Source organism: Aethalodelphis obliquidens, unplaced genomic scaffold, assembly GCF_003676395.1.
Source record: "Aethalodelphis obliquidens isolate GAN/ISIS:26980383/991018 unplaced genomic scaffold, ASM367639v1 scaffold45, whole genome shotgun sequence".
Lineage (NCBI taxonomy): Eukaryota > Metazoa > Chordata > Mammalia > Artiodactyla > Delphinidae > Aethalodelphis > Aethalodelphis obliquidens.
In genome coordinates this window covers 15,256,545-15,280,774 of record NW_020837989.1, presented here as the reverse complement: position 1 = coordinate 15,280,774, position 24,230 = coordinate 15,256,545, and the positions used below count along the sequence as shown (strand labels likewise).

General features: G+C 46.6%; 1 protein-coding gene across 5 annotated transcripts in view; it reads left to right on the top strand.

Moving 5' to 3' along the window:
* ARHGAP26 (Rho GTPase activating protein 26) overlaps positions 1-24,230 on the top strand; it is a 483,828-nt gene that overhangs the window by 33,500 nt on the left and 426,098 nt on the right. The window lies entirely within an intron of this gene.

Below are 24,230 nucleotides of genomic sequence, written 5' to 3'. Positions count from 1 at the left end.
TTGTCTGCAGGTCTAGGGAACACACGAATACAAAAAATCCCAGTCCTTGGTAACTGAGGAATATATAGTTTCATAGAAAGATAGGATCAGCACGTACCAATAATTGCTGTAATTTACTGAGCACTTCCTTGGTGACTTTGCCTCAACACTGGTAGGTGCTTTCCATGCATTGTCCCAGTAATCCTCACAGCTTCCCTAGGAGCAAGGTCCTATGATTATCCCCATTTTTCTGCCAGAGGAAATTGAAGCTTCGAAAATGGGATGGAGCCCGGAGCCACACATAGGTTGGTCTGACTTTTAAATGCCTCTGTTCTCTCTCGTCTCCTACATCAAAAATTGCATGTATAGGTTGAATCACATGAAATTACCAATATTCTACCAACCATTTTTGACCTACAAAAACGACAATTTCATATAGTTCAACCTAATCCAAAGATTTAGATGATATAGGTACACACATATACATACACACATACGCACACATATATGTAACACAATTCATTGTTATATAACTATTACACATAAGTTGCTGAGGCTGACAGGAGTGAATGAAGTATGTGGTTCAGGTTACTAGAGAGGGCTTCTGGGAAATTAGTTTTCATTTGTTCATTCATTCACGCACCCACTCACTCAGTGGCTCCCTCACCAAATAGAAACTCACTGAATTCTGCCAAACATCATATTAAGCATAGAATTGAGCAGGGACTTTTTTTTCTATTATTATGAAAAATGTCACTCTTGCCCATTTGTAGTCAATCCCGCTCTCATTTGTAGGCAACCACTGATCTGTTTTCTGTATGCTGGTCTTTTCTGGACATTTCATAGAAATGGAGTCATATATATACAATATGCGGTCTTTGTGTCTGGTTTCTTTCACCTACCACACAATTTTCAGGTTCATCTGTTGTAGCATGTATCACTAGTTCATTCCGTTGTACAGATGGACACATTTTGTTTTTCCATTCACCAGTTCATAGATATTTGGATCATTTCTGTTGTTTGGCTATTATGTCTATTGGTACTGTGAACATCCTCTACTTTGTGTGGCTTTGTTTTCATTTCTCTTAGGTAGGTAACTAGGAATGGAATTGCTGGGTCCTATAGTACATTTCTCCTTGAGCAGATTTTTGAGGAAGGAGAGTAAAGAATGGGTTTACACGAAGGCTCAAAAGTGGAAATGAGGTTTGGATTAGCCAGCAACGCAATGATGACTTGGAGTAAAATGCCAGAACCCAGAAAGGTGAGCTGGACAGATTTTAAATTAGGACAGTTAGGAAGGGCAGCTGGAGTTAGCCAGAAAGATCCTGATGTCCACGGAGGCTAATGCTGCTTCTCTTTTCATATTTGGCGGAGTGGGCAAAAGGCTTCTCTTTCCATTGCTGTTTTTGGACACAGGTATTGGAATACATTTTATAGTCTTCCCACAGTTGATAGTCCTTTACAGGAAAGTAGCAATGTCTCCTTCTGGAGCGTCAGTTCTCAAATGCCGAGTCCCACAGTTTTTGCTGAGAAAAAATACAGACAATATAACAGGTTTTTCACAAAGCTAAATTTATATAATGTGTCTTATTCTGAGAATGCATCTCTCCTATTATTTTGGAATAGTTAAGACTGTTCTTTTTATATTCACTGATAGTGATAAATTTTTTTCTTAATGGTTGTGCTTGGAATCGTAAATTTGGCACCCAAATGCGCGAGTGTGTGTGCGTGCACGTGCACGTGTGCTTCGGTATTTAGTTTAAGTTGGTGGATGAATCTGGGAACAACTTTTCCAAAGAAGGTTTTGGCAAAGAGGTGGTTGGCATCCATGGTGGCCCTTGTGTTTTGCCTCCTTCCTGATTTTCTTATGTAATTGTGGGCATCTGGAGTGATGCCTGGGTGAGACCAAAATAGAAGATTAGAGAAACCAAGAAAGGACTCTCCCAAGCACGTCACCCCCTTCCTTCCTTCGCCGTCTGACTCTGTAAATATATGCAGTGGATGGGCTCATGCCGTCTTCAGTCTCTGGTAGTGTGAGGAAGCCAGGCTAAGCTCAGGATGGATTTCTCAGGCATGTTTGGGGCTACCCGACATTTGATTCTCTTCAGGGTAGGCGGTTGTTTTCTTTGCATCTTCTGCTGAGGTTGGAGGCTCTGTAGAAGCAGAACTGTGGTGAGAGCTGTGGGACAGAATAGCAGCCCTGGGTCCTGAGGGGGAGGGGCGCCCCCAGTCTTGCTCTCCAGTATCTACACTCTAGCCTGGGGTCAAGCAGTAGAATTTTTCTGTAACATGATCCTTAAGTACACATAGCCATTTTTTCCAATTAATCACAAAAGTGTCGGTTTGACGCATGAAATTAACAAGAATGCAATGCATGGAGCCCAGCACAGTGCTAATGAGTGCGCTCAGGCATGGTGTAATTTGACCCTAGCAACAATTGTGTTAGAGAGGTGTGTTTATTCCTTTTTTGTGTGAAGCAACTTCCGGTCAGGAATGCTTAGTAACTTGTTCATCTAACTTGCCACTGCATGAGAGATGAAGAGCCGGGATTCAAACCCAGCCTGTTCTCTTAAAAACCCAGGCCCCTCCGTTCAGCGGTTTCTACCTCAAATCTCATTTCCAGAGGCCCAGCACTTTGGTCCCCCTTCACTGTGGAGGTCTCGTGTGTGAAAAGTTTGCTGAGGTTGGCTGCCGTGGGCCATACTTAGCAAGTTCTCCCTGCGGCAGCCCACACAGCTCCGGTGTGTCTGACATACCCTGTTTGCTGCCCCTCTGTCTACAGATGGCTCTATTGATTCAGCCTTGGGAAGTCTTTACCCTGGCTGCCCTCCTCACCCCTTTTGTTGATACATCCCCTGAACGTTCAAGTTCACACCCGAGGTGCAACCCTGGCTCCTGGGGCTGAGGATAGGATGTGAGCGCCTGCCCCGGTGCTCATGGCTGTCTGCGGGACAGAGGGTTCTGCTGGACCATGTGCAAGTGGCTCCCCCCTTGCCTGCCCTTGGGAGCCAGGGGCTTCTTATCCGCTGTCTTCATGCAGTTCTTATAGGCCACGGTTTAAATGCTTTGCCATTTCCTGCGGCTAGAAAATGAGAAATTGCAAAGTTCTATCCATTTCTCTTCTAGTTTCCAGTTTAAGAATTCTGTATTTTAGGTGAACACTGGACTGAACAACAGCGTTGAATCTCTTTTCTGCTTGTTACACTTCAGCCATAGTGAGGTGGTGGAATCCCATCCATCTAACTGGTATCAAATTTTGCTTAGTGGTTCTTAAATAATTTCTCCCTTCCCTTCCCTTTCTTCCCCCTCCCAATTTAACATTTGCCTTGGTTTTTACGCTCAACAGCCTGTGAGATGTGGCTGATGGTACTAACTTTTGGTAAAACGGAGTGACCAAGGCATGCAGTCGTTGAGTTGTGCAGGGTCTGGCTAGAACGGGACTTCGAAATTAGGTCTTTTGATGGCTAGATCAGCTGCTTTCCTTGTCACCACTTTGTGGGACAGACTGGCCATTGACAGTGAGGTCCGAGGACTGGGCAGAAAGGGAGGCCCTTCATAGCCGGTGGTTACGAGCTGCTTAGAGCATGGTCCATCTGTTTGGGACCAGGGTTGGGCCCCAAAATGGACCAACCAGCCCCACGAAGAAAGGAAAGCTCTTCTATCACTGCAGAGGGTACCCTGGCTACCCTATTGGCTTCTGGAGGTTTCTGCCCCAGGAAAGGGTTGCTGCACAGCTTTTCTTACCGTGGATGAATTAGAACATATGTTTTAACCATGTATAGCACATTACTTATTAAGCTTGTGTCCTTGTACTTGTCTAATTCTCTGGCCCTTCGCCCGGCAGATAGTTGCCCCTTTTATAAGATAAGTGCCTGTATGACCGGGTGTTCTGATTTTAAGTCATGAGCTTTGACTTTTATCAGAAATTTACAATTTGCTTTTCAGAGGACTTAGTTGAGGGCAATTGCATGACATGGCAGCATTAAATTTTGTAATGTAGAAACGTTCAAGTGAAACTCTATAAAATATGCACTTTCAGTGTCCTTTTTGAATGGTCTTATTTGTGTGTTTCATCAGTCTGTGTTAGACATTTTTATAACTCAAGTAATCTACGTTCATTGTAAAATGATTAGAAAATGCAGATAAGCAAAGAGAGAAAGAGGAAAAGGAAAGGAAAAAAATTATATTCTCTAAATAAAAGTCCCTTGAGAGAAGCCAGGATGTGAAGGACTTTGAACTTTTCAGAAGGAGGAGTCAAGTCTGTTGGTACAAGTCATTATCATTATCATTCTCAGAATTGCTCTTCTCTTCCTTGGTCCAGAGATCAAGACACAAGTTGGGAGTGTCTAAGCATGTCCTGGAGAAAGTCAAAGTTGCATTCGGTTTGCTGCGTTCTGCTATAAGCCCAGTTGGTTCAGGGGTCAAAGGTCCTGCTGTTAATCTACCACCTGCTGTGGGTGGCTGTGAAAAGGGAAAAGTAGCCCTTTGGGGTCTCCTGTTTATACAGATGCTAGTTCTCAAGCAGAAAGGGAGAAAATAATCTTACAGTCATACATACTTCTTCACTTCCTCCTTCCAGCACTGCTGGGGCCATCCATCCATCCATCCATCTGTTCACTCACTCATTCACTCCTTGACTGATTGACTGATTGACTCATAATACGTGTGTACCGTGCACCTCCTGAGCACCAGTCACTGATTACGTTTGACTTTGGAGTCAGACAAGCCCCTGCTCTTGTGGAGCTCATGTTGGATTAGAGCAGGTGGTTGGTACCGTTGCTTCCCTTTCAGCTTTTCCTTACATGGCCTTGAAGGCATTCTTCTCTCCCAGGAACTGGCCCGACTCCTAGGTTCCGTCCTGGAGCTTAGCTTGTCCTCCCACCCACAGCCGACCTGAAACTTGATTATCCCCAACAGGGAAGGTGAGGAGGACAAGGCCGCATGTGGCTGGCAGGATTCTTCTCAAAATGGGACTTTACTTTTGTCTGGGAGGAGCAGGGGGGCAGATCACAGAGGGAGGGGCTCCTGGCTTTATCAGAGAGAGAAGGCCTCATTGTGTGTTGTTGTTGGAACAGGTCCCAGAGACCTCAGTACGAGTCTTTGGACAGGGCTGAGCTCAGCTACCATGCAATAAAATAATAGCCGAAAGAATCGGTGTGGAATTCAGTATGGTATCAAAAGGAGCTCTGTGTTACAGCTCTCCCCAAGCAGAGGGCAGGGCTTTAGCCCCAGCTCAAGCCCTGTTGTTAACTTCATAATATCTTAATGAACATGCCTTTTGTGTTTGTGTCTGTGCTCTCTCTCTCTCTCTCTTTTTCTGTCTTTGTCTCTCTCAATCTCTCTGTCACTGTCTGTGTCTCTCATGTGTAGTCATTTATTAAGAAATTTTGAAGGAAATTCAAAAATTTAGTCTCTGGAAATTCTCTTCCTTTTGAGCTGTGGCATGTCTGGGTGGACACGTGAGGGGCAGGGATGGGAACATTTGACACAGAGAACTTAGAAAGTTTCAGGAAACCGCAGTTCCCAAACTTCAGTCACTCACGTACTTCCATGATGATTTTCTGTCACATAACGCAGCACCTATTGTTTACCTCATGTGTTTACATAAATGGGAGTACTGTTCTTTTTGAAAGGCCTCTCTTTGTTTGAAAAGGGTATTTTATAATTTGGCCATAAATAAAGTACCAGTATACTTTGGTCAATATAGAAAGTAACCTCAGAGATCAATATATCAGCTCTAATGTGTATTTATGTGCCATGTAAGATGATTTTGTACACTGCGAAGTTGGATGCTCACCGTACTTCGGGAAGTTCTGTCGTAGATGGTACCAGCTCTATTGAACATATTCCTGGTGAGTCAGATGAATCAATCTCTCTCCTTCCAGTCACTTTCCCTCCAGCTCCCCGTTCCACGCTCAGGTGAGTTACTGGATATGACACAAGTTGGTATGTGAGGCCTCAGGGAGTGTCACAGGTATGAGGGAAGGGCACGTTCTTGGCTGCCCCTCTTTCCAATCATCTATGGGCCCTGGCCCCTTGGTTGACTTTGCTGTGTACTCTGGGTGCAGAGTACCATTGCCTGTGCTAAGGAGCAGAAGGTGTAGACGCTGAAAAGTGCAGTGGACCAAGCTGTCTTCACACCAGGTGATTTCCCCAGCTCTTTAGCGAGCTTTCTCCATCGTGTGTGGCAGAGCAGAAGCTGAGAGTGTGGGATCTGGCACCAACAGCATGGGTTCAAATCCCGGGCCTGCTCCTTCTGTGACATTGACCTGTAACCTCTGTTTTCATTAATTCACCTAATAAATACTGTGTGCCTGCTATGTCCCAGCCACTGTTCTAGGCACTAGGAATATACTAGTGAACAAAATAGAGAAAAAACTCAGGCTTTCGCAGAGGTTATATTCTGGTCTTATTTTCATGTGTTGAATGGGGGTGGTAATGATAGTTCTCCCTCCTATGGTTGTTGTGAGGTTTCAGTGAGCCGGTGTGGGAAGTGTGCTTACACAGTGCCTGGCTCAGCGATTGCCTCGTAAATGCCAGCTGTTTTGTTATGGTACTTAGGTGCCCAGCATCGTACCAGGCTTTGAGCCCATTGAGCCCACCCCTGCCTGCCTTTGCTTCCGCAGCGCCCAACGGAAATATTCTCTCCTTATTTCTTGGCCTTTAAGTAATTCTCGAAGCCCCAGAGCCTCTGGGAAACTTGCATGGCTTGGAGCCTCCTCACCTAATCATAGGACTCTGAGAACTCCTGGCACCCCCTGAAATAAGCTTACTCATCACCTCACTGCCGTGAAGAGTTGACGTTCTCATTCCCTGGATGACGTCTTTTGCCCTTTTGTTAAGGCTCCCTCTCTCCTGCTTTTCCCCCAGAGCCGCCTCCTCTCTTCCTGTAGTAGGAGGGTTGTTTGGGCAGAAATCCTCCCCCTGCAGTGTGCTGTAAGGAACTGTTTAACACAATTCTTTATTATTGCATATGGGAAAAACTCTCCATAGCATGTTTGGGCTAAAACCGAGGTATTGGAGCTGGGCCTTGGCACCTGTCCGTGAAGGGGTGTGACTGCATTTGAATTCCATTCATTTCCAGAAGGAAAAATTCTACTTACCGCCTTTGTAATTAACTACACAAACATAAATGGTTTTGTCCTGGGCTCCCAGTCCCAATGACAAAAGTCTCCATTGACTCAAGCACTCAGTACCTGTCTGATCATGACTTTTGTGCCCAGATGCCCTGCTGTATGTGCCCAGTGTCTGACTGCTTCAGAGGGGAAACCAGTCTGCCTGTGCCCTGCCAAGAGTGGGTGACGGGGAGTGACTTGGAGTTTGGAGTGACTTGAATAGTGTGCATATATAGTTTGCTGGGGCTGCCATAACCCAGTACCACAGACTGGGTGGTTTAAACCACAGAAATTAATTTTCTCACAGTTCCAGAGGTTCGGTGCCTGAGATCAAGGTCGGCGGGGTTGGTTTCTTCTGAGGCCTCTTTCCTTGGCTTGTAGATGGCCGTCTTTTCTCTGTGTCTTCACACGGTCTGCCCTCTGTCATTGTCTAAATCCTAGTATCTTCTTATAAGGAAACAGTCGTATTGGATCAGGGCCACCCATATGACCTCATTTTACCTGTATCACCTCTTTAAAGGCCCTCTCTCCAAATATAGTCACACTTTGAGATCCTAGGGGTTAGGACTTCAACATATGGATTTTGAGCGGGGTGGGGGACACACTTCAGCCCATAACAGTGTGGTTCAGGAATGCAGGTCTAAAATGCGCTCCTATCACCTAGGCCTTTACGTGCTCAGATGGGTCTTTGAGGGTGTGAGGGAGGATCATAAAGCCAGCCAGCTTCAGGCTTGGGCGTTGGCTCTTTGGGGGCCACCATTACTGATTTAATGAGATCTTGCTGGTGTCTTACTTAGGCCACCACCACCCTCCTCAGGAGGATCAGCCAGGCCTCAAGTAGGTGGACAGTTTTACCCACAACAGGTCGGTAAACTTTGATCATTTACCCTGTGTCTTGGCTACTTCAGACAGGATTTGAGAGAGAGGAGTAGAAATAGATTGGGGAAGGATTTGTTGACAGGGAAAGCATGATATTGTCCTTCATAGACAAGACTCAGAACTTGTCAAGAGTTGGGAAAACCATGGCAAGAGTGTTCCAGTAATCTGAAACCCCGTCTCCTTCCGGTTAGATGTACTGTAAACAGCGACTGCCTACGAGAGGGGTTTGGAGTCTGTTGACTTTGGCTGAGATGTGGCCTGAGAAGATTCATCCGTTTCCAATTCCTGTTCTCTCAGGATATTAAGTATTGCAATGAACTGGAAAACTTTTCCTTATTAAAATTGGAGGAAGAGTTGGGGTGTTTTGAGGGAGACCTAGAACAGGAAGGGAGCTGACACTAGAATTTTCATTGCATTCCTTCAGAAATTATTTCATCTTGTTTGCAATGTCCGTGTTTAGTAGCTTAAATATGGGGGGAGGTAAAAAAATAAATACAATTCCAGGGCTTCCCTGGTGGCGCAGTGGTTGAGAGTCCGCCTGCCGATGCAGGGGACACGGGTTCGTGCCCCGGTCCGGGAAGATCCCACGTGCCGTGGAGCGGCTGGGCCTGTGAGCCATGGCCTCTGAGCCTGTGCGTCCGGAGCCTGTGCTCCACAACGGGAGAGGCCACAACAGTGAGAGACCCGCGTACCACAAAAAAAAAAAAAAAAAAAAAAATACAATTCCAGAAGCGCTGACATTATAGCTGGCTTGTGAGGCAGTGTAGCATGGTGGTTAAGGGTAAAGCTCTGGCATCCCACTGATCCTGGCTGTACCGTTCATCGCCTTTGTGACCTTGGACCAGTTACAAATCTCTCTGAGCTTCAGTTTCCTTCTCTGTAAAATGGAGGTGACATTAGTACCTGCTTCATGGGATGTTGTGAAGTCAAATGAGAGAATGCAGGTAACACTCTTAGTTAATGCTCAACAGTTGTTAGCCAGTGGTTAGCCTCTGTTCTTACTATTGATGCAGGGTGATTCACAGGCTGTTTATTTTCCTAGTCCGGTGGCCAGCTTCATTCTATTACTTACGGAGTTATATGATTTTTATCAGGTTTCAGCCTTGCTTGCTTTTCCATTCCTAGCTAGGAGAACTTTCTTTAATCTTTTTCTGGGAACAGCGCTCATGCTTAAGGAGGAAATTTCTTTCAAATGGGAAAGAAGCATATATATATATTTCTTTAGTGTTCTGCTATAGAGCTAAGGTTGGTTGCTTTTACTGACAAAAAATGTATGCTATAGTATGAGTGTGTTTCGTGTTTGGTAATTGCAAACATTGTTGCTTTTGTTGTGGTCATCCATTTACAATGCTTGGTGTCAGTTTATTTATCTCTTGTAAAAATAAAATGCAGTGTGTGTGTGTGAAAAAAAAAGTATGCTAATTAGGTGTAGGTCATGTATTCATATTCACTCCGTGCATTTACTGAGATGCCCCAGTCACAGTGCATCCTTCTCCTGTTTCCTTCACATTGTCCAATTGCAGTGGCCTGCCATTCTTACCCACCACAGGGCCTTTGCATACGCCACCACCAAAACCTGGAGCACTTTTGCCACTTCCCCTTCTCACCACTCCTCCTTCAGACTCATCCCAGCCTCACTCCCCTGGCTGGCCTTCCTGGCTCCCTGTGCTTCTGTAGGACCCTGGTTCTTGCCTACTGCAGCATAGAGCCATGCTGACTGCACACTCATCTGGGTAAGCACTGGTTAAAGTTTGTCTCTTCACTAATTGGGAAGCCCGTGAGGGTGGGAACCATGTCTTTTTTGGTTCACCATCATATACCGAGCACCCTGTAGCACCTTGGGACATAGTAGATACTGGGTAAATACGTGTTGAATGAATGAATGGATATTGTTTTGGTGAAAAGAGCTGTGTTAGGTATGGTGGGGACTGCAGAGATAATCCTGTTCAGTCCCTGCTCCTAAGGCACGTCTAGTCTCATAGAGGAGAAGGCAATTCAGTAGTGCCGTCGGAGGAGTACATGAGGGACTCCTGAGTTCACAGGAGGACACGGTCATTCTCCACAGGGGAATAAGCAAATGCACCTTCCAGGAGGTGCCATGCCTGCACCAGGCCGAGGAGAAAGAGGAGGTGAGTCTGAAGAAGTGGGAGAAAAAGGCACACTGGATGGAGGGAACTGTGTGCTGAGGCTTGGAAAGCACAGCCTGGCTTCAGGGACAGGAGTCACATGGCTTGGCTGGAGCCCAGCAGGCTGGCGGGGGAGCAGTGAGCAGCAGTATGTTGGAAGGTATGTGAAAGCCAGTTTGTGGCAGGCCTCCAGGGCCAGGCAAGGCACTTGGGGTTGGCATGGAGGAAAAGGGGAGGTGCCGTAGAAGGTCCTGGTGACGTGGGTGCTGTGCTTTAAGCAGATAGTGTCTAGTACGGGGTGCCTACAGGCAAGACTGTGGTGGGGAGGCCAAGTGGGAGACACTCGGAGTGTCCTTTTTTTTTTTTCATGGGGACATGAAAGTGTTTTACTGTACCAGGATTTCCCAAATCTGTGCGCAGCACACACCAGTGAGGATTGCACGTCATTGGGGAGGGCAGATGGGGTGGTGCTCAGGACCTGGACAGAGACAGGGACAGAGCCCTTGGACCCACTGTTCACACAGCTTCACATTGGGAAGGGTCAGGGGAGAAGGAACAGGCGGGGTCGGGTGTAGCCCAGCTGTGGGTTTTGGAGAAAGATTGCATAAACTGTGTTCTTTTTTTTTTTTCACTTTGCCCTGGGCAACCAGGGTGCCTGCCCAGCACTTGGACAGTGAGATGAGAGAGAACGCTGACGGGGCGGATCACTGATTAGCCGCCAGAGACAGAGGCGATGGTGGGAGGCTGTAATGATTTTTAGCTGTAGGAGCATGGAGAACACCCAGCACGGTGCCTGGCAAGTGCTGGAAGTTCAGTAAATGCTAGTTCTCTTCCCTGTGCCAGAAATAAGGAACTCAGGCAGAGAAACAGGTAGGAGGGGAGGGAGCAAGATGGAGGTGCCAGCACAGCGCTCAGGTGACGAAGCTCAGCAGGTGGCTGGAAAAGCAGGAGTGGAGTTGGCCGGAGAGAGAGGTGCGTGCCACCTTTGCAGAGTTATTGCTGCAGCCGAGGGAGGGAGAAGGGGTGTCTTAGTGCGTCTGGGCTTCCATGACAAAGCACCACAGACTGGGTGGCTCATAAACAACAGAGGTTGATCTCTCATAGTTTTGGAGGCTGGAAGTCCAAGATGAGAGTGCCGGCATGGTCTGGTTCTTGGGAGGGCCCTCTTCTGGGCTGCAGACTGTCGACTTCCCATTGTATCCTTACTTGGCAGAGAGCAGAGGGAAGGAGCAAGTGCTCTTGTGACTCTTTAGGGCACTAATCCCATCATGGGGCTCCACCCTCATGACCTCATCTAATCCTAATTACGTCCTGAAGGCCCCACCTCCTAAAACCATCACGTTGGGGAATAGGGTTTCAATATGTGAATTTTGGCAAGGATGCAAACATTCAGTCTATAGTAAGGGGTTTGGGCAGCACTTGGGGGACCATCTCCCTCTGAGGGTAAGAGAAGGAAGCAGGGAGCCGAGTGAGGAAGACCCAGAGATACAACAGGTGGGACCCTGAGGGGATGGTGCCTTGAAAGCCTTGGTTTATAAGATGGGTTTTCCTGTTGTCTGCATGATGAAGACTAAGAGGACCTTAGGCGGTCTATGGGTGGCATTGGATCTTGGGTCGGCCGCCATTTCAGCCAGCATCTTTGTTACTCAGGTTGCCTGACCATAGACTGCAACCCCAAATCCCTGCGGCCATCCAGTAAGTGCCCGCCTCTTGTAAGCTGGTGAGGACAGTTTGGTGGGACTTCAGTCCTTGGCTCAGTGCCTTGCCCAGAACAGTCATATCATCCAGCCTTGTCAAATCGCACTGTTCATTCCTCCCGCAAAGGTGGTGAGAAGTGGATGCGTCAGCACTGTTTTCATAGGAAAACTTGCTGCACAAACATTGAAAAGTTCAGGTGCCTTATTTAAAATTCCTGACCACACTTGAGATCTACTCGGAGTTTGGGGAACCTGTCACCTGAACTGTGACAGGTTAGCTGTCCGCTCTGGGTTTCAGGTTTTAGGAATGAGATATGAATAACAGGGGTATCAGAGCAGGCTCTGGGGTCATGATTGAGGTTCTGCTTTCCCTCCCTTAGCATGTCATCCAGTCCCAAGCCCGGGAGTATGATTTCTGTCCCAGTATTTGTTAGGAGCTCTGATAGCATGGCTCTTGGACAGGTTTGCTTAGATCTGCCTGACCTGGGAGTGTATCTTCCTTTCCACCCCATGTGGGACCACAGAGGAGATGCCAGGTACCAGTTACTGTTTAAAAAAAAAAAATCACTCTAACCCTGTGTCTGTGATCTGGACCCAAGCCAGTCTCCACTGGGCCTTGTTTGGGCCAGCCAAACCACACCCCAGCCAGGTGGCACCCCTCTCCCGGCTTCTTACCTTTGCACACCCTTATGTACTTGGTGCTGCGCCCACAGGTGTGGTACTGCTGGCTGGGGTCGGGGACTGGCACAGGAGGCAGGGCTGCTGGAGGGCAGACCCTTTGGCGGCTGCACCTTCTGCTGTCACTCAGACACGAGCTCTGCATGGGGTCTCTGTGCTGGCCTTTAATATTGTTTCCTAAAGCAACGTAGCGTGATGGGTAAGAGCTCAGACTCTGGAGCTTTATCACCTTGGCAAGCGCTCAACTTTTCTGAGTCTGTTTCCTCATGTGTAAAGTTGGGAACATAACATTACCACCTTCCTTGGGCTCTTGGGAAGAATAAATGAGATCGTAATTGTAAAGAGCCCAGCTCATATGCCAACACTCAGTAAATGCCAGCTGTTGTTTGTCATCTTTCTTATGCTCTGCCACCTTCAGCTTGTGAACCTCTCACTTGGAATGATGTGGAGGGGACCCCCACAAGAATCCCCCTTCCGTGTCCCTATGATAGGGTTCCAGCCTCACCCTTTCTCTGGGTGTGTCTGGAAGGGTGCCCGCCCTGGCTCCAGCTCCTGGCTGTTGGCCCCTGGCCTTTCTTCCCCTCCACCTGGTCATCTGAGCCGGGGCTGTGCAGCACAAGGAGTCTTAGTTTAGCGGTGATTGGGTTGCAAGGAACAGCTGCCTGCTCAAACCAACTGAAGCTGAGAGGAGAAATTTATTGCTGGGATGCTGGCATGTCCCATGGACCCTGAGGGCAGGAAGTGCAGCTGGCCGGGAACCAGGAATTGGGAAGTCTGGAGCTGGGTTGCGTGTACTTTTTCTCTGGGGCTGCTGCTGTCTCCTCTCACTTGCCTCCACAGACCAGCTTTCTCCGCTCAGTGTGTGCACGAGGGAGAAAGAGGCCGCCCCAGCCCAGTTCTGAAACACTCGCCAGTTTGAATGCTCAGCATCAATGAACAGGCTCCTCTGTGCCCTAATTACAGATTCCCCAAACAGAAGCAGGTTGGCCCTGCTGGCTCAGATGCCCACCTCTGTCCCTGCAGTGAGGAGGCAGGGCTGGAGATGGTATGGGCGTGTCTCACCTCATTGATGGGGGCAGGCCGGTCACAGAAAGGGCATGTGGACAGGTCAGTGTGTCGTATCTCCTTGCCTTCTGGCAGGAAGGAAAGCCCTCTCTCCCAGAGCTGGCTGTGCTGGGCATATGCAGACTGAGGCTGTGAGGTCGTCTGGGGTTTGCCAGGATAGACAGCCCCTCACGCCACAAGCCACGAGTGCCTCATAAAATCCCCCAGTGGGTCCGTATCTCTGGATGACACTAAAGTGTTTCCCGAAGAGGGGTCGAACTTATGTCACTTAGGTAACGTGGGAGATGGTTTTAGGATATGCAGTGACAATTTTTTTGGTATTGATAATTATATATTTTACTTGGAAAACTTACAGCTAAGGATCAAACCCACAATTTCACAGCTATTACACATACAATTTCCTTTCAGAATACATGTAAGTAAAAATGAGTTTATTTAAAAAATTTAAACAAGTATGGATTTGGAAAAAGAAAGTGGAGGTAGTATGTGAATGACTATTGTTGGGAAACAGTGATCGGTGATGTTATAGACAAGGAGTTTTTACCTGTGAGGCCAAGGGAAGACTTCAGAAGGTTTGTGAATCCCTTGAAGTTGTAGGCAAAATTTTGGGTGTATTTATTTGTCTGCCTTTTTTCCTGGGGGGTAGGTCTTAGCTTGGTTTAAAATTTTAGTGTGAGTTGGAACTTCTGGGGGTGATTTATTAAAAACTGGAGTTTCCTTCCCCAGAAATTTTGATGTAGCAGTTGTAGTGGAACCCAGGAATGTGTATTTTCATGAGCATTTAGGTGACCAAAGCTGGTGATTCTTGGACCTTGCACTGAGGAACACTGGAGCTTAAAGAGCTCCCGGAGACCCCAAAGTTGAGTACCCAATTCTTACCCACCCCAGTGTCCTTAGGATTGTTGTGCAAACTAGTAAAACTTGCTTTTTTTTTTTTTTTTTTTTGTGGTACGCGGGCCTCTCACTGTTGTGGCCTCTCCCGTTGCGGAGCACAGGCTCCGGACACGCAGCCTCAGCGGCCATGGCCCATGGGCCCAGCCGCTCCGCGGCACGTGGGATCCTCCTGGACCAGGGCACGAACCCGCGCCCCCTGTATCGGCAGGCGGACTCTCAACCACCGCGCCACCAGGGAAGCCCAAACTAGTAAAACTTTCTTGTTAAGAGTTTCTGAGGTCTGTGGACAAAAGGTTGCTGGATAAATTAACATCACAAATTATTAAGGGTTTCTTACCATTGTGGCTCTTTGTTTTTCTTTTTTTTTTCTGAACAGCCATTTCGTGTTGGGGTTTGGCCTGGTTAGTTCAAGATGCTAATAAAAACTAAGGCTCGTATTGAACGATGCCAGCCTGGAGCTGGAGGCTTTGGATATGATCTTGATTATGGTGGTAGAGAGACACAATGCCTGGCCACAGTGGTTGTTAAAAGACAATCACAGTGTATTTTACCACAGTAAAAAAAAGAAGCAGAAAAGACAGCCACAGCGTTTGTGACTGGCCGCAGCAGCCACCAGCATGGTTCTCTCATGGCTGTTGTGTATCTGTGCAGTGGCAGGACAGTGGGAGCTGGCCTTTGCCCCCCAGGGTGCAGCATAGCATTTAAGTTCTTCCATTTAGAAAAGACAGAACTCTTTCCTTGGGAATGGGTCTTGATCTCTGCAAGTTCATAAAGGGTGTAATAATCAAAACATAATAATAAGGAAACATTTTTAAAGCACTTGCAGTGTGCCAGGCATATCCTGTATGCACTTTCTTATTTTTCCCCAGAATGCTATGAAATGGCATCTGTTCTTAATTGCATTTTACAGGTGAGGAAACTGAGACTTCAAGAGTAAGTAGGCTTTGTTATAAAGCAGAAACTAACACACCATTGTGGAGCAATTATACTCCAATAAAGACGTTAAAAAAAAAAAAGAAAGAGTAAATAGGGAGGAGAGTCTTCTACTCCTAGGTCTAGACTAGAAACCTAATCATCTGGGAAGTCAATGCCACATAATGGTGGGATGCAGACAGCCTCTGCTCTGCTTAGGACAGACAGTGCCAGAAGGGAAGGCTCCTTGGGGTGGAACTCAGGCTCAAGGTGAGTCAGCCATATCTTGGAGACAGATCATGGAGCTTCCTGATATTCTTTCTTTATTTCTCATTTATTATGCGTCATCTTTATGGTGTCTTAACTGTGTTACCTTCGACCAAGGGAAGAGTGCATGAATTGCTCACACATGGGCCAAAGTGGTCAAGGGGGTGCATCCCTCTACCCCACACCCAGCTTATCTGGTGTTGGCAACAGTAACCGGCAGGCTTCTAAGGCAGAGGTTCTTATCTTGGGTTCCACGGACCACCTCACAGAGGTGGGGAGGCTCCTTCAATTTTGCGTGTATGTGCCCATGGCTGCAAGGGCACACGTGCATTTTTCCAGGTAGTGGAGTCCTTGGCCTCCACTATACTCTCTGAGCCATCTATAACCCTGAACAGATGCCTCACTGCAAGGGGGATGTTCATTGCTGGATCATGGCTGGCTGGTCTGGGTCCTTGCCTCTCCAGGTATGGCTTGTGGGCCAGTAGCTTCCGTATCATCTGGAAATTTGTTTACAAATGCAGAATCTTGAGCCCCATCTGGTACCTACAGAATTGGAACTGGCAGTTTAACAAGATACCCAGGTGATTTATATGAACATTAAAATTTGAGAAGCACTGGTCTGGGTAACTCTCTCCATATGGTGAGTGAATCAGTTTCCAATGTCAACTCTGTGCTAGGAGGAATGTTTGTTAAAAAGCCATATTTGCTTAAAATCTGTTTTTAGGAAATAGGGTTCCTTGATGTGTAATATTTCTCATCTTTGTCCTTTGCTCATTGGTGCTCAGCTGATTATAAATTGAGTTAGATCTAGATAAAGGGATTTTTGACCTGCTTTGGTTAATTCATGTGAACTTTTATGTTGGCCATAAAGTGGCACCTGACCCAACCCTTTGAGGCAAATAAATTGGAGGTGATAAACTATTGATCTGCTGAACAAACTCCATTCCATAAGGAATTTCTTCAAAGAGTATCACCTTGGGCTTTAAAGAAATAATTGAATTGACTTCTCAGCTGGTCATCATTATCTTGGGGTGGTCTTTGCTCGTTCATTTTCTTCTAGAGTTGGCTCACTCTTCATCTTTCTGTTGCACTAACTTTTTGATGAATTATCCGTTTAGTCTTACATTTGCCTAGAGAGTTGCCTGATGACTCATACTCACACTTAATAAATGCAGCCAGCTGGATGTCTATGAGTCTTTAGTCTTGTGATTGTGCGTTTTCTGGTGACATACACCCTGGACTCTGTTCATCTCTGAAGGGGGAGGCTATCTTCATTTTGGTGTATATTGATCTGGCAGTTCGTCCAGTTCGTGCTGAACTTTAGCCCACTGTTGAACATTAACTCTCTGTGGGTATGTTGGCAAAAGCAGTGCACGGTTGAATCTTAGTATAATTCCTGTGTAAGGAACAAATATCATGTAGTACCTGATATGTATATTTTTGACCCATGTCACAAATAAAATTCATTCTAAATTATGAAAAGGCATTTGTACTGTTTTATTGTGTGGGTGTTTTTTGTTTTAATCTGGAACCTTGGCCACCATATTGGTTATGTGCATGTCTCCCCAGCAGACTGGAGTTACTGAAGTTTGAGCCGCACGCTACTCACTGTTGTATCTCTGACCTCTAGCACGGTGCCTGGCACTTGCGGGAGCAGTCAGTAAATACTTGCTAAATGACTGAGTGGATTAATGACCTTTGCTGCTCTGGTTCACAGGTGAGCCGCCGTTTATGGAAATACTGATGATGTTGCCAAGAGCAGCTGTCATTTATGGAGTGTTCTTGCTGAGACAGGCCCTGTGCTAAGCACTTCCAGTACATTCTGTCATGTAATTCTCTCAACAATCTTACAAGGCAGGTGGTATCACTTTGCCCGTTTTACAGCTGTAGAAACTTATAAAGTAACTTGGCCAGCGTCACGGGGCTGGTAAAGATAGAGTGGGGATGGGACCCCAAGCCATCTGACTTTGAAGCTCGTGCTAAGTACACGAGCATTTAGCTCTGTTCAGGTAAGGACACTGACCTGCAGAGAACGATGGGGTACGTGGGGCTGTGGCTTCTGCTTGGCTCCTTTAAAATGTAAACAGATACAGCTAGGAAGTGTTGGCTGCTGAGGTGCTTGGTGGAAGTCCCCACTCGGCATGCTACTCCCCTTCCTCTCTGCAGAAGTAAAGCCACAGACTGGTAAGTGCGGCCCCAGTTCCCCCAGTGTCCACCCCGAAGCCTGGTTGGAGGGCCTCTGTGACCTTAGACACTGCTGTCTTTGTTTTTGGAATACACCGTGTCACCCTGCCGTTATCTAGTGTTAGTGGCAAACCAATCTGAAAGCACAGGTCAGAAGCAAGTATCGTGATTTAAAAAAAAAAAAAAAGAAGCCCGTTTTCTTTCTCAAGACATAGGATTAAGAGTCTGGTTTGGAACATTTTTTTAGATTAACCTAAAAATCTGTGCTCTGCTGTCTTTAATGTGAATGTCATAATGTGCGTGTTGACAAGTATTTGACAGCTGTAATTGCTTGTGACATCTTGCTGATGGTTATTTAAAGGCAGTCTCTCCTTAGGTTAACTTCCCCTACCACTGCAGTGAGCAAAACAATTTGTCCTTTTGTAAGGTCTGTCATGGCAGAATTGTCACTTTTTAAAAGTGGGCATCTTATTTGTCACCCTGAAAAGATCTTTTCTTTCAGTGGTTTATAGGTAAACGCAAACACAATAAGTAGGTATTGTAAATGGTTTGAGAACCATTTCACTTATTTTCCTGTGGTCCTGGGCTGGGTGTGACTCATACGTTTTGGAACAAGCTTCGCAGTTAGTTTCACATCACATATTTTGGTTGTTTGGTTGCGGAACTCTAGGTTTCAAAATGTTTGTGGTGGATGTCGCTGCAGTTTGCTTTCCTCTCACTGTGTCTTACAGGTGTGTGCTGGGATGTTCCTGCCATCCAGGTTTCTGGGAGTATGTGTTGTTGCTTCTTGAGGAGAGCTCTGTCTGTTAGTCATGCATTTGGCTAAGTAGGAGTACTTAAAAATCCCCAAGGAGCTAGGTATGGAGTGGGAGGTATAGACTCTGAGGGTCACCTCTTATCAAACACCTCACCCGGATGTTCTTTGGCAGGACAGAGCTGGAAAGTGTGTGGGCCCCGAGACCCTGGTACCTGCCATTTACCTGCCATCCCGCAGGACTGCAGCCCTAGCATCAGCAGCTGTATGAGCTCCAGGGTGGGTGTCCTGGCAGGAGAGCCAGACAGGTGATTTGTTAAATTATTACCCATGTGCAGCTTCTGGCCTCTGGTGCCAGGCAGCACGGAGCTTGGCAGGATTAAAAGCAGGCTGATGATGCATCCAGCAAAGGTGGGAGGTGAGACTGCCGGCTGCCACCATGCTTAACTGTCAAGACGCCCACAGAAAGTGGTCCCAGCAGCTGTGTCTCTGTGGGCCTTCAGAGCATGTAAGAAATGAGAGATCCAAGCGCAAAGCATTGACTAGAAAAGGATTTCCCAGGAGGCCTTACTAATGGAACACGGCATCAAGAGTACCACTGTAAGGTCTAGGCTTTCAGCAGAATGTCCAGGAACTGTGTTTTAGGAGTTAGGGGAGGATCTGGCTTATGTTAAACAAATACTTATTGAGGGTCTTCTGCCCTCTGCTGCTCCAGGCAACGAAGGGAAGAAGTGGGTTGATACCTTTTCCTGGGATAACTAGTATGAACACAGGCTAAGTGCTCTTTTTATTCATTTATATTTATCCGTTGCCTCCTGTATGTGAGATCTGTGTTCTGCCTTCCTTCCAACAAGAAAAAGAGGCTTCTTCCTCTCTCCTTCAAGCTTGGGAAGTGGGCTTGAGTGAAGAGTATGGTTCCCTAGTTGTGTGATCTTAGGTATAATAACATGGCCTCCTTCGTAGGCTAGTTGTGAGAATTTAAATCAGCTAATATATTTAAAGTGCTTGCAACAATGTATTACACACAATGCTAATACACAGTGCATACTCTGTATTAGTAATAATAATTCTGTTATCAGAATTATTAATATCATAATATCATCAGCATTATTGAGCGAGGAGGAGTAATTCTGGAGGAAGAGGGTGGTGAGATGCTTCCACCCACTGCCAAAGGGTCTGGGGTGGGGGTGGGGGTGTCTCACTTCTTGTCCAGCTTGCTGGAAGTGGACATGAGGATGGGGATATGGAGTCTGAGAGGGAGGACCCCGAAGCCTGGTCCCTCCCCATCGCCCAGCCCAGGAGGGGGCCCAGGTCAGCAGCCTCTTCCTGGAGACTGCCCCCGCCCCCCACAGCCTGCAGCAGTGTCGCTGGCTCCTTTGATTTAATCTCTTCCCTGCCCCCAGGCCACCAAAAGTTCAAAGGGTTTTTATTTTTCTATTGTAATTCTTTAGAGGGACGATAAATTCCTCCTGGGACATTCAGGACATTTTTTTCTTTTTTTGAAAAGCAAAATTGGCAACACTGACTGAAGGATAAAGCAAGAAGCTCTTAGGAGCCAATATTCTAAGAAGGCCTTTCTGTCTAGCAGAGATTCTAGATCAGAGAGGAGGAAATTTTCTTGAGCCAGAAAGTATCATTTATAGGTGTCCTTGATGGAATCAGTGCTCAGAACACGTTTTAAAATCTGCTTGTGACTTTAAGTGTTGCTTTTCCTCCTGTAGTTGGTCCGCCCGGCCTGGGATTTGTAGAATTCTGCACAGGATGCCTGTGGGTATTCAGTTTCCAGTGGCTGAGCAGAGATGATGAAGAGGAGGAAGCAGAGTCAGAAGGTCTAGATTTTGTCACCGACTTGCTAGTTAGCCCAGGGAAACACAGCTGTGCCCCGTGTCTTCATTTGCAAATTTTAGAACGTCTTTCTAGCTCACAAGGGTATTAATGACCAGTGAGACAGTATTGAATTTGGGGATTATTTTTCGAGGAAGGGTGTAGATATTTCCTCAAACTGCAGTTCATATATTTGACAGGCTGGGGCACTTGTGCTTCCTCTGTCCATTATCATAGGGGAGTGGGGGCTGCTTCATAGGTCAGATTTCCAGGTAGCTGAAGATGAGCGGTACAGATGTCACAGTACAGTAAGGCTCCTCTGCAAGCGTTTACAGAACTAACTCGTTTCATCCTTACAATTCCGTAATGTAGGAATTGTCATATCTGCTTCGCAGTGCAGGAAAATGAAGTTCAGAAACAGTGAAGTAATTTATTCAAGGTTGCATGGTTTCATTCAGTCACTGAATAATCATTTACTGGATTTCCTCTGTGTGCCAGGCACCGGGGTCATCATCGTGAGCAAACCAGACACGAGTGGCCGGTGGGGTAGTTAGGACTCACCCTAGGATTGCCTGGCTCCAAAGCACATGACTTGTCCCTGTACCGTGTTCTTTCTCACAGAGTTCTAGTGGTGGAAGGGGGAGGGAGGCCCACTCCCTTGCCGAGGCCCCTGAGGTGCGGTGATTTCCCTGGGTCCCTGGCCACAGAGCTGGGCGTGCTGCAGCTCTCAGCACTGAAGCCCGGGGCAGTCCACTGTCCTCTAGGCCTATTTCCACCAAACCCCTCTGCCTCTTACTATTTCAAATGCCAAGACTTGAAAAATTTGAAATACTTGATCAAAACCTGGTTTAAATGTTAGGCATTTGCCTGCTTTTAAAAACAGTGGATGCTTAAGCAGAGGCCAGTTTTTTTCTTGTTGATTCAGGCCTGTTATTATGTGTTTCATTCATGTACCATGTAATTTTGTGTTTTCATTTTTTCATTTTCTTCCCCTTTCTCTGTCATTTGTCACCTCACCTGCAGTCACTGAGATTGTCACTCAACTGCCTCTCACTCCCTTTGGGTTGATTGTTTCTAACCTGCTGTGAATGAGGACACTGAGCTTCTGGGCTTTTTATTCTATTTGTGTGTGTGTGTGTGTGTGTGTGTGTGTGTGTGTGTAATAAAAAGCAGGAAGCTGCTGGGTGAGACTTGAAGAATACGAGCCAGTGACTGTGACAGCCAACTCTGGAGTTGGCCTCCTGGCCTCCGTGGTTGTTTGTATTCAGGTCCCCTGGCCTGTGGTCATGGTCTTGTTACAGCCCTGGTGTCTGCTGGAGGGATTGAGAGCTCAGCCTTTGGAGTCCAAGGGACCCAGCTCAAATCCGGGCTCCCGTTCGTATTTGAGATCTGAGTCACCTTAACATCTCTAAGCCAAAGTTTTCTTATCCTGGCACGGCAAGCCTTCCATAAATGATGTCCTCTGTTATTCATGGTGATAGTAGAATTTGTCCTATTGGTGGAGAATGGGGCAGCATGACCAGCGATAGCATTCAGGTAACTGTGTAGAGTGTGGGTTAAGAGCATGGCCTTTAGGGCCAGGAAGACCTGGGGTCCAGTCCTTGCCTCCCCTTCTGCCAGCTGGGTGACCAGTAATAGAAGGGTATATATAATGTAGAGGTCAACAGTGCAGGTACTTGAGTTAACGTGGGGGCCCATTTCTAGCTCTGCTGACCGAAATCTAGAGGTTGCTTCTGGTTTTTCACCTCCAAAATGAGGATGGTAGAAGAACCTGCCTCTCAGGATTGTTGGGGGATGAGCTTAGTGCATAGAAGTGCTTCACTTAGTGCCTGGTACATGTAAGAGCTCAATAAATGTCAGTTGTTACCAGCTATGACTCCCCCTGGCATCCAGGAAGTGTTGATATGCATTTTATTCCTTAAATGTTGTGGTTTATGTCCTCTTTTCCAGCGCTGTAATCAATTTCAAGATCACTCTTCCTGGTCTTTGTTCCCTTGGCTTTGCTCGGTCTAGCAAGGATTGAAGTAGGACTAGTAGATGGTTTGTTCTGGGAACAGCTGCACACCCTCTTCTGGGGGAATAGACGCTTTGCTTTGGGAAGTTCCTTCACGGGTAGGAATTATCTCCGTGTTGGGGTCCTCAGCCTGGAACTGCCTGGGAAGCTCTGGCAGGTTGTATGAAATGCTGGAGATACTCAGGAGATAAGTATCTGTTAAAAATGGAAAGTGTTGTCCTCTTTGACATCTCTGCTTGTTCTTACGGAAAAAAATTGGAGTTCATTTTAATGGAAGGATTATTCCTGCACCTTGTACTATTCCACTTTTACCGATTTAATTTTTCTTGTCACAGACTTTTCTTGGGCTTACAGAGTATGCATCATAAAACAAGTCATTATGAATTAAGATTATTTTATTCCCTTTTTGTTTCTTTTAAGCTCAACACATAAACCAAGGTCCTTCCTGGACAATTCTAAAATGGTTGTGAAATTGAAAATTAAAAAAATATATTATTCTTTTACCCAAAGGTTTTTGTTTTGACACAAATTTGCTTTCCTTTTCCTGATAATTAGTAACTAAAATACTATGTCTTTGGGTTAGTTTAAGAAGAAAGGCTTTCCTCTCCTGTGCAAGGACTGCTGATTGACAGCTGCTGTGAGGCTGGGGATGGTCTGATTTTACAAGGATTTGTCGTGTGGGTGATTCTCTGTATTTCAGGAAGTTGGCAGCAGCCCAGCACTCTCAGGGAGAGCTGCTACGTGGCTCTTACGTGGTGTTGCCCAAATCTGGTTTTTGCCTCCCCTACCAAGACTCGGACTGTTGTGCTGGGTGATTGTGACAAACAGAAGGTGCTTCTCGTTCCTCTGTCAGCCTGACCTTGTCCTCAGCCCAAACCAGCTAGTCTGACTGCATTTCTGCTTGACCTACCTAGGTGCTTCTGTGCTCAGGGTCCTCACTATTGCTGTTATTGGAAATTGGCCACTGTGTTCAAGGGAAAGGCACAGTTTGATGATGTAGGTTAGTAAGTGCTGGTTAGGCGTGTGCTTTTGTGGAGTCAGGGAAAGGCTGGTCCTGAAAGGGAGGGGAGGAGGCTTTGAGGTTACTGTAACTTTGTGACCTCTAGATTTCCTTGATTGAAACCTGGTAGAAGGGAGAGAGAAGGCTGTATACCCACTTCCTCCCTGCCGAGGACCCAGCCAGGATGGACTGTATGTCCTGGGTCACAGCTGCTATCTCAGAATGATTATCAATAGTGCCCCTTTTCTCAAACCTGCCCTGGTTTGGATATGGTCACCCAATGTATGGATCACATCAGGTTCCTTTGAAACCTTTGTCAGTAGGAATGAGCATCAGCTTCCAGTGGGGTTTTCCCCCAGTAGATGATGATAAGAGTGAGGCTGCCTCCTTGGCCTCCACCCAAGTCAGCAAGAAAGAATGGTTCTGGAAATGGTTGTTACAGGTTCCACCCGTATTAACTTGAAAGAGCTACAGATCTGCAGAGCAGTGAGCACTTTAGATCCTCATTCTGGGAGAGAGGAAGGGACGACGTGATGGAATTGGGGGTCTCTGGATTGAAAAAGCAAAACTTCAAGGCTAATTGGCTAAAATCAGACATGATAATTGGGAAGAGTATGAAACCTAAAGGAAATGAATGATGAGCTTACCCAGTATCCCCCAGCCTAGTAGGTAAGGGTGAACCCAGAGTGGGTGCCCAGAGTGTCTGGCTCTCTCTGCTGCCCCTTGCTGTCTGCCATATCGGTCTAGCGTTTTCAGTTCATGGCTCTGATATTCCCCTCATGCAGGGGATGAAACTGATTCAGACCCTGAGCCACTGTTCCAGCTGGGAAGTGGCAGAGGCA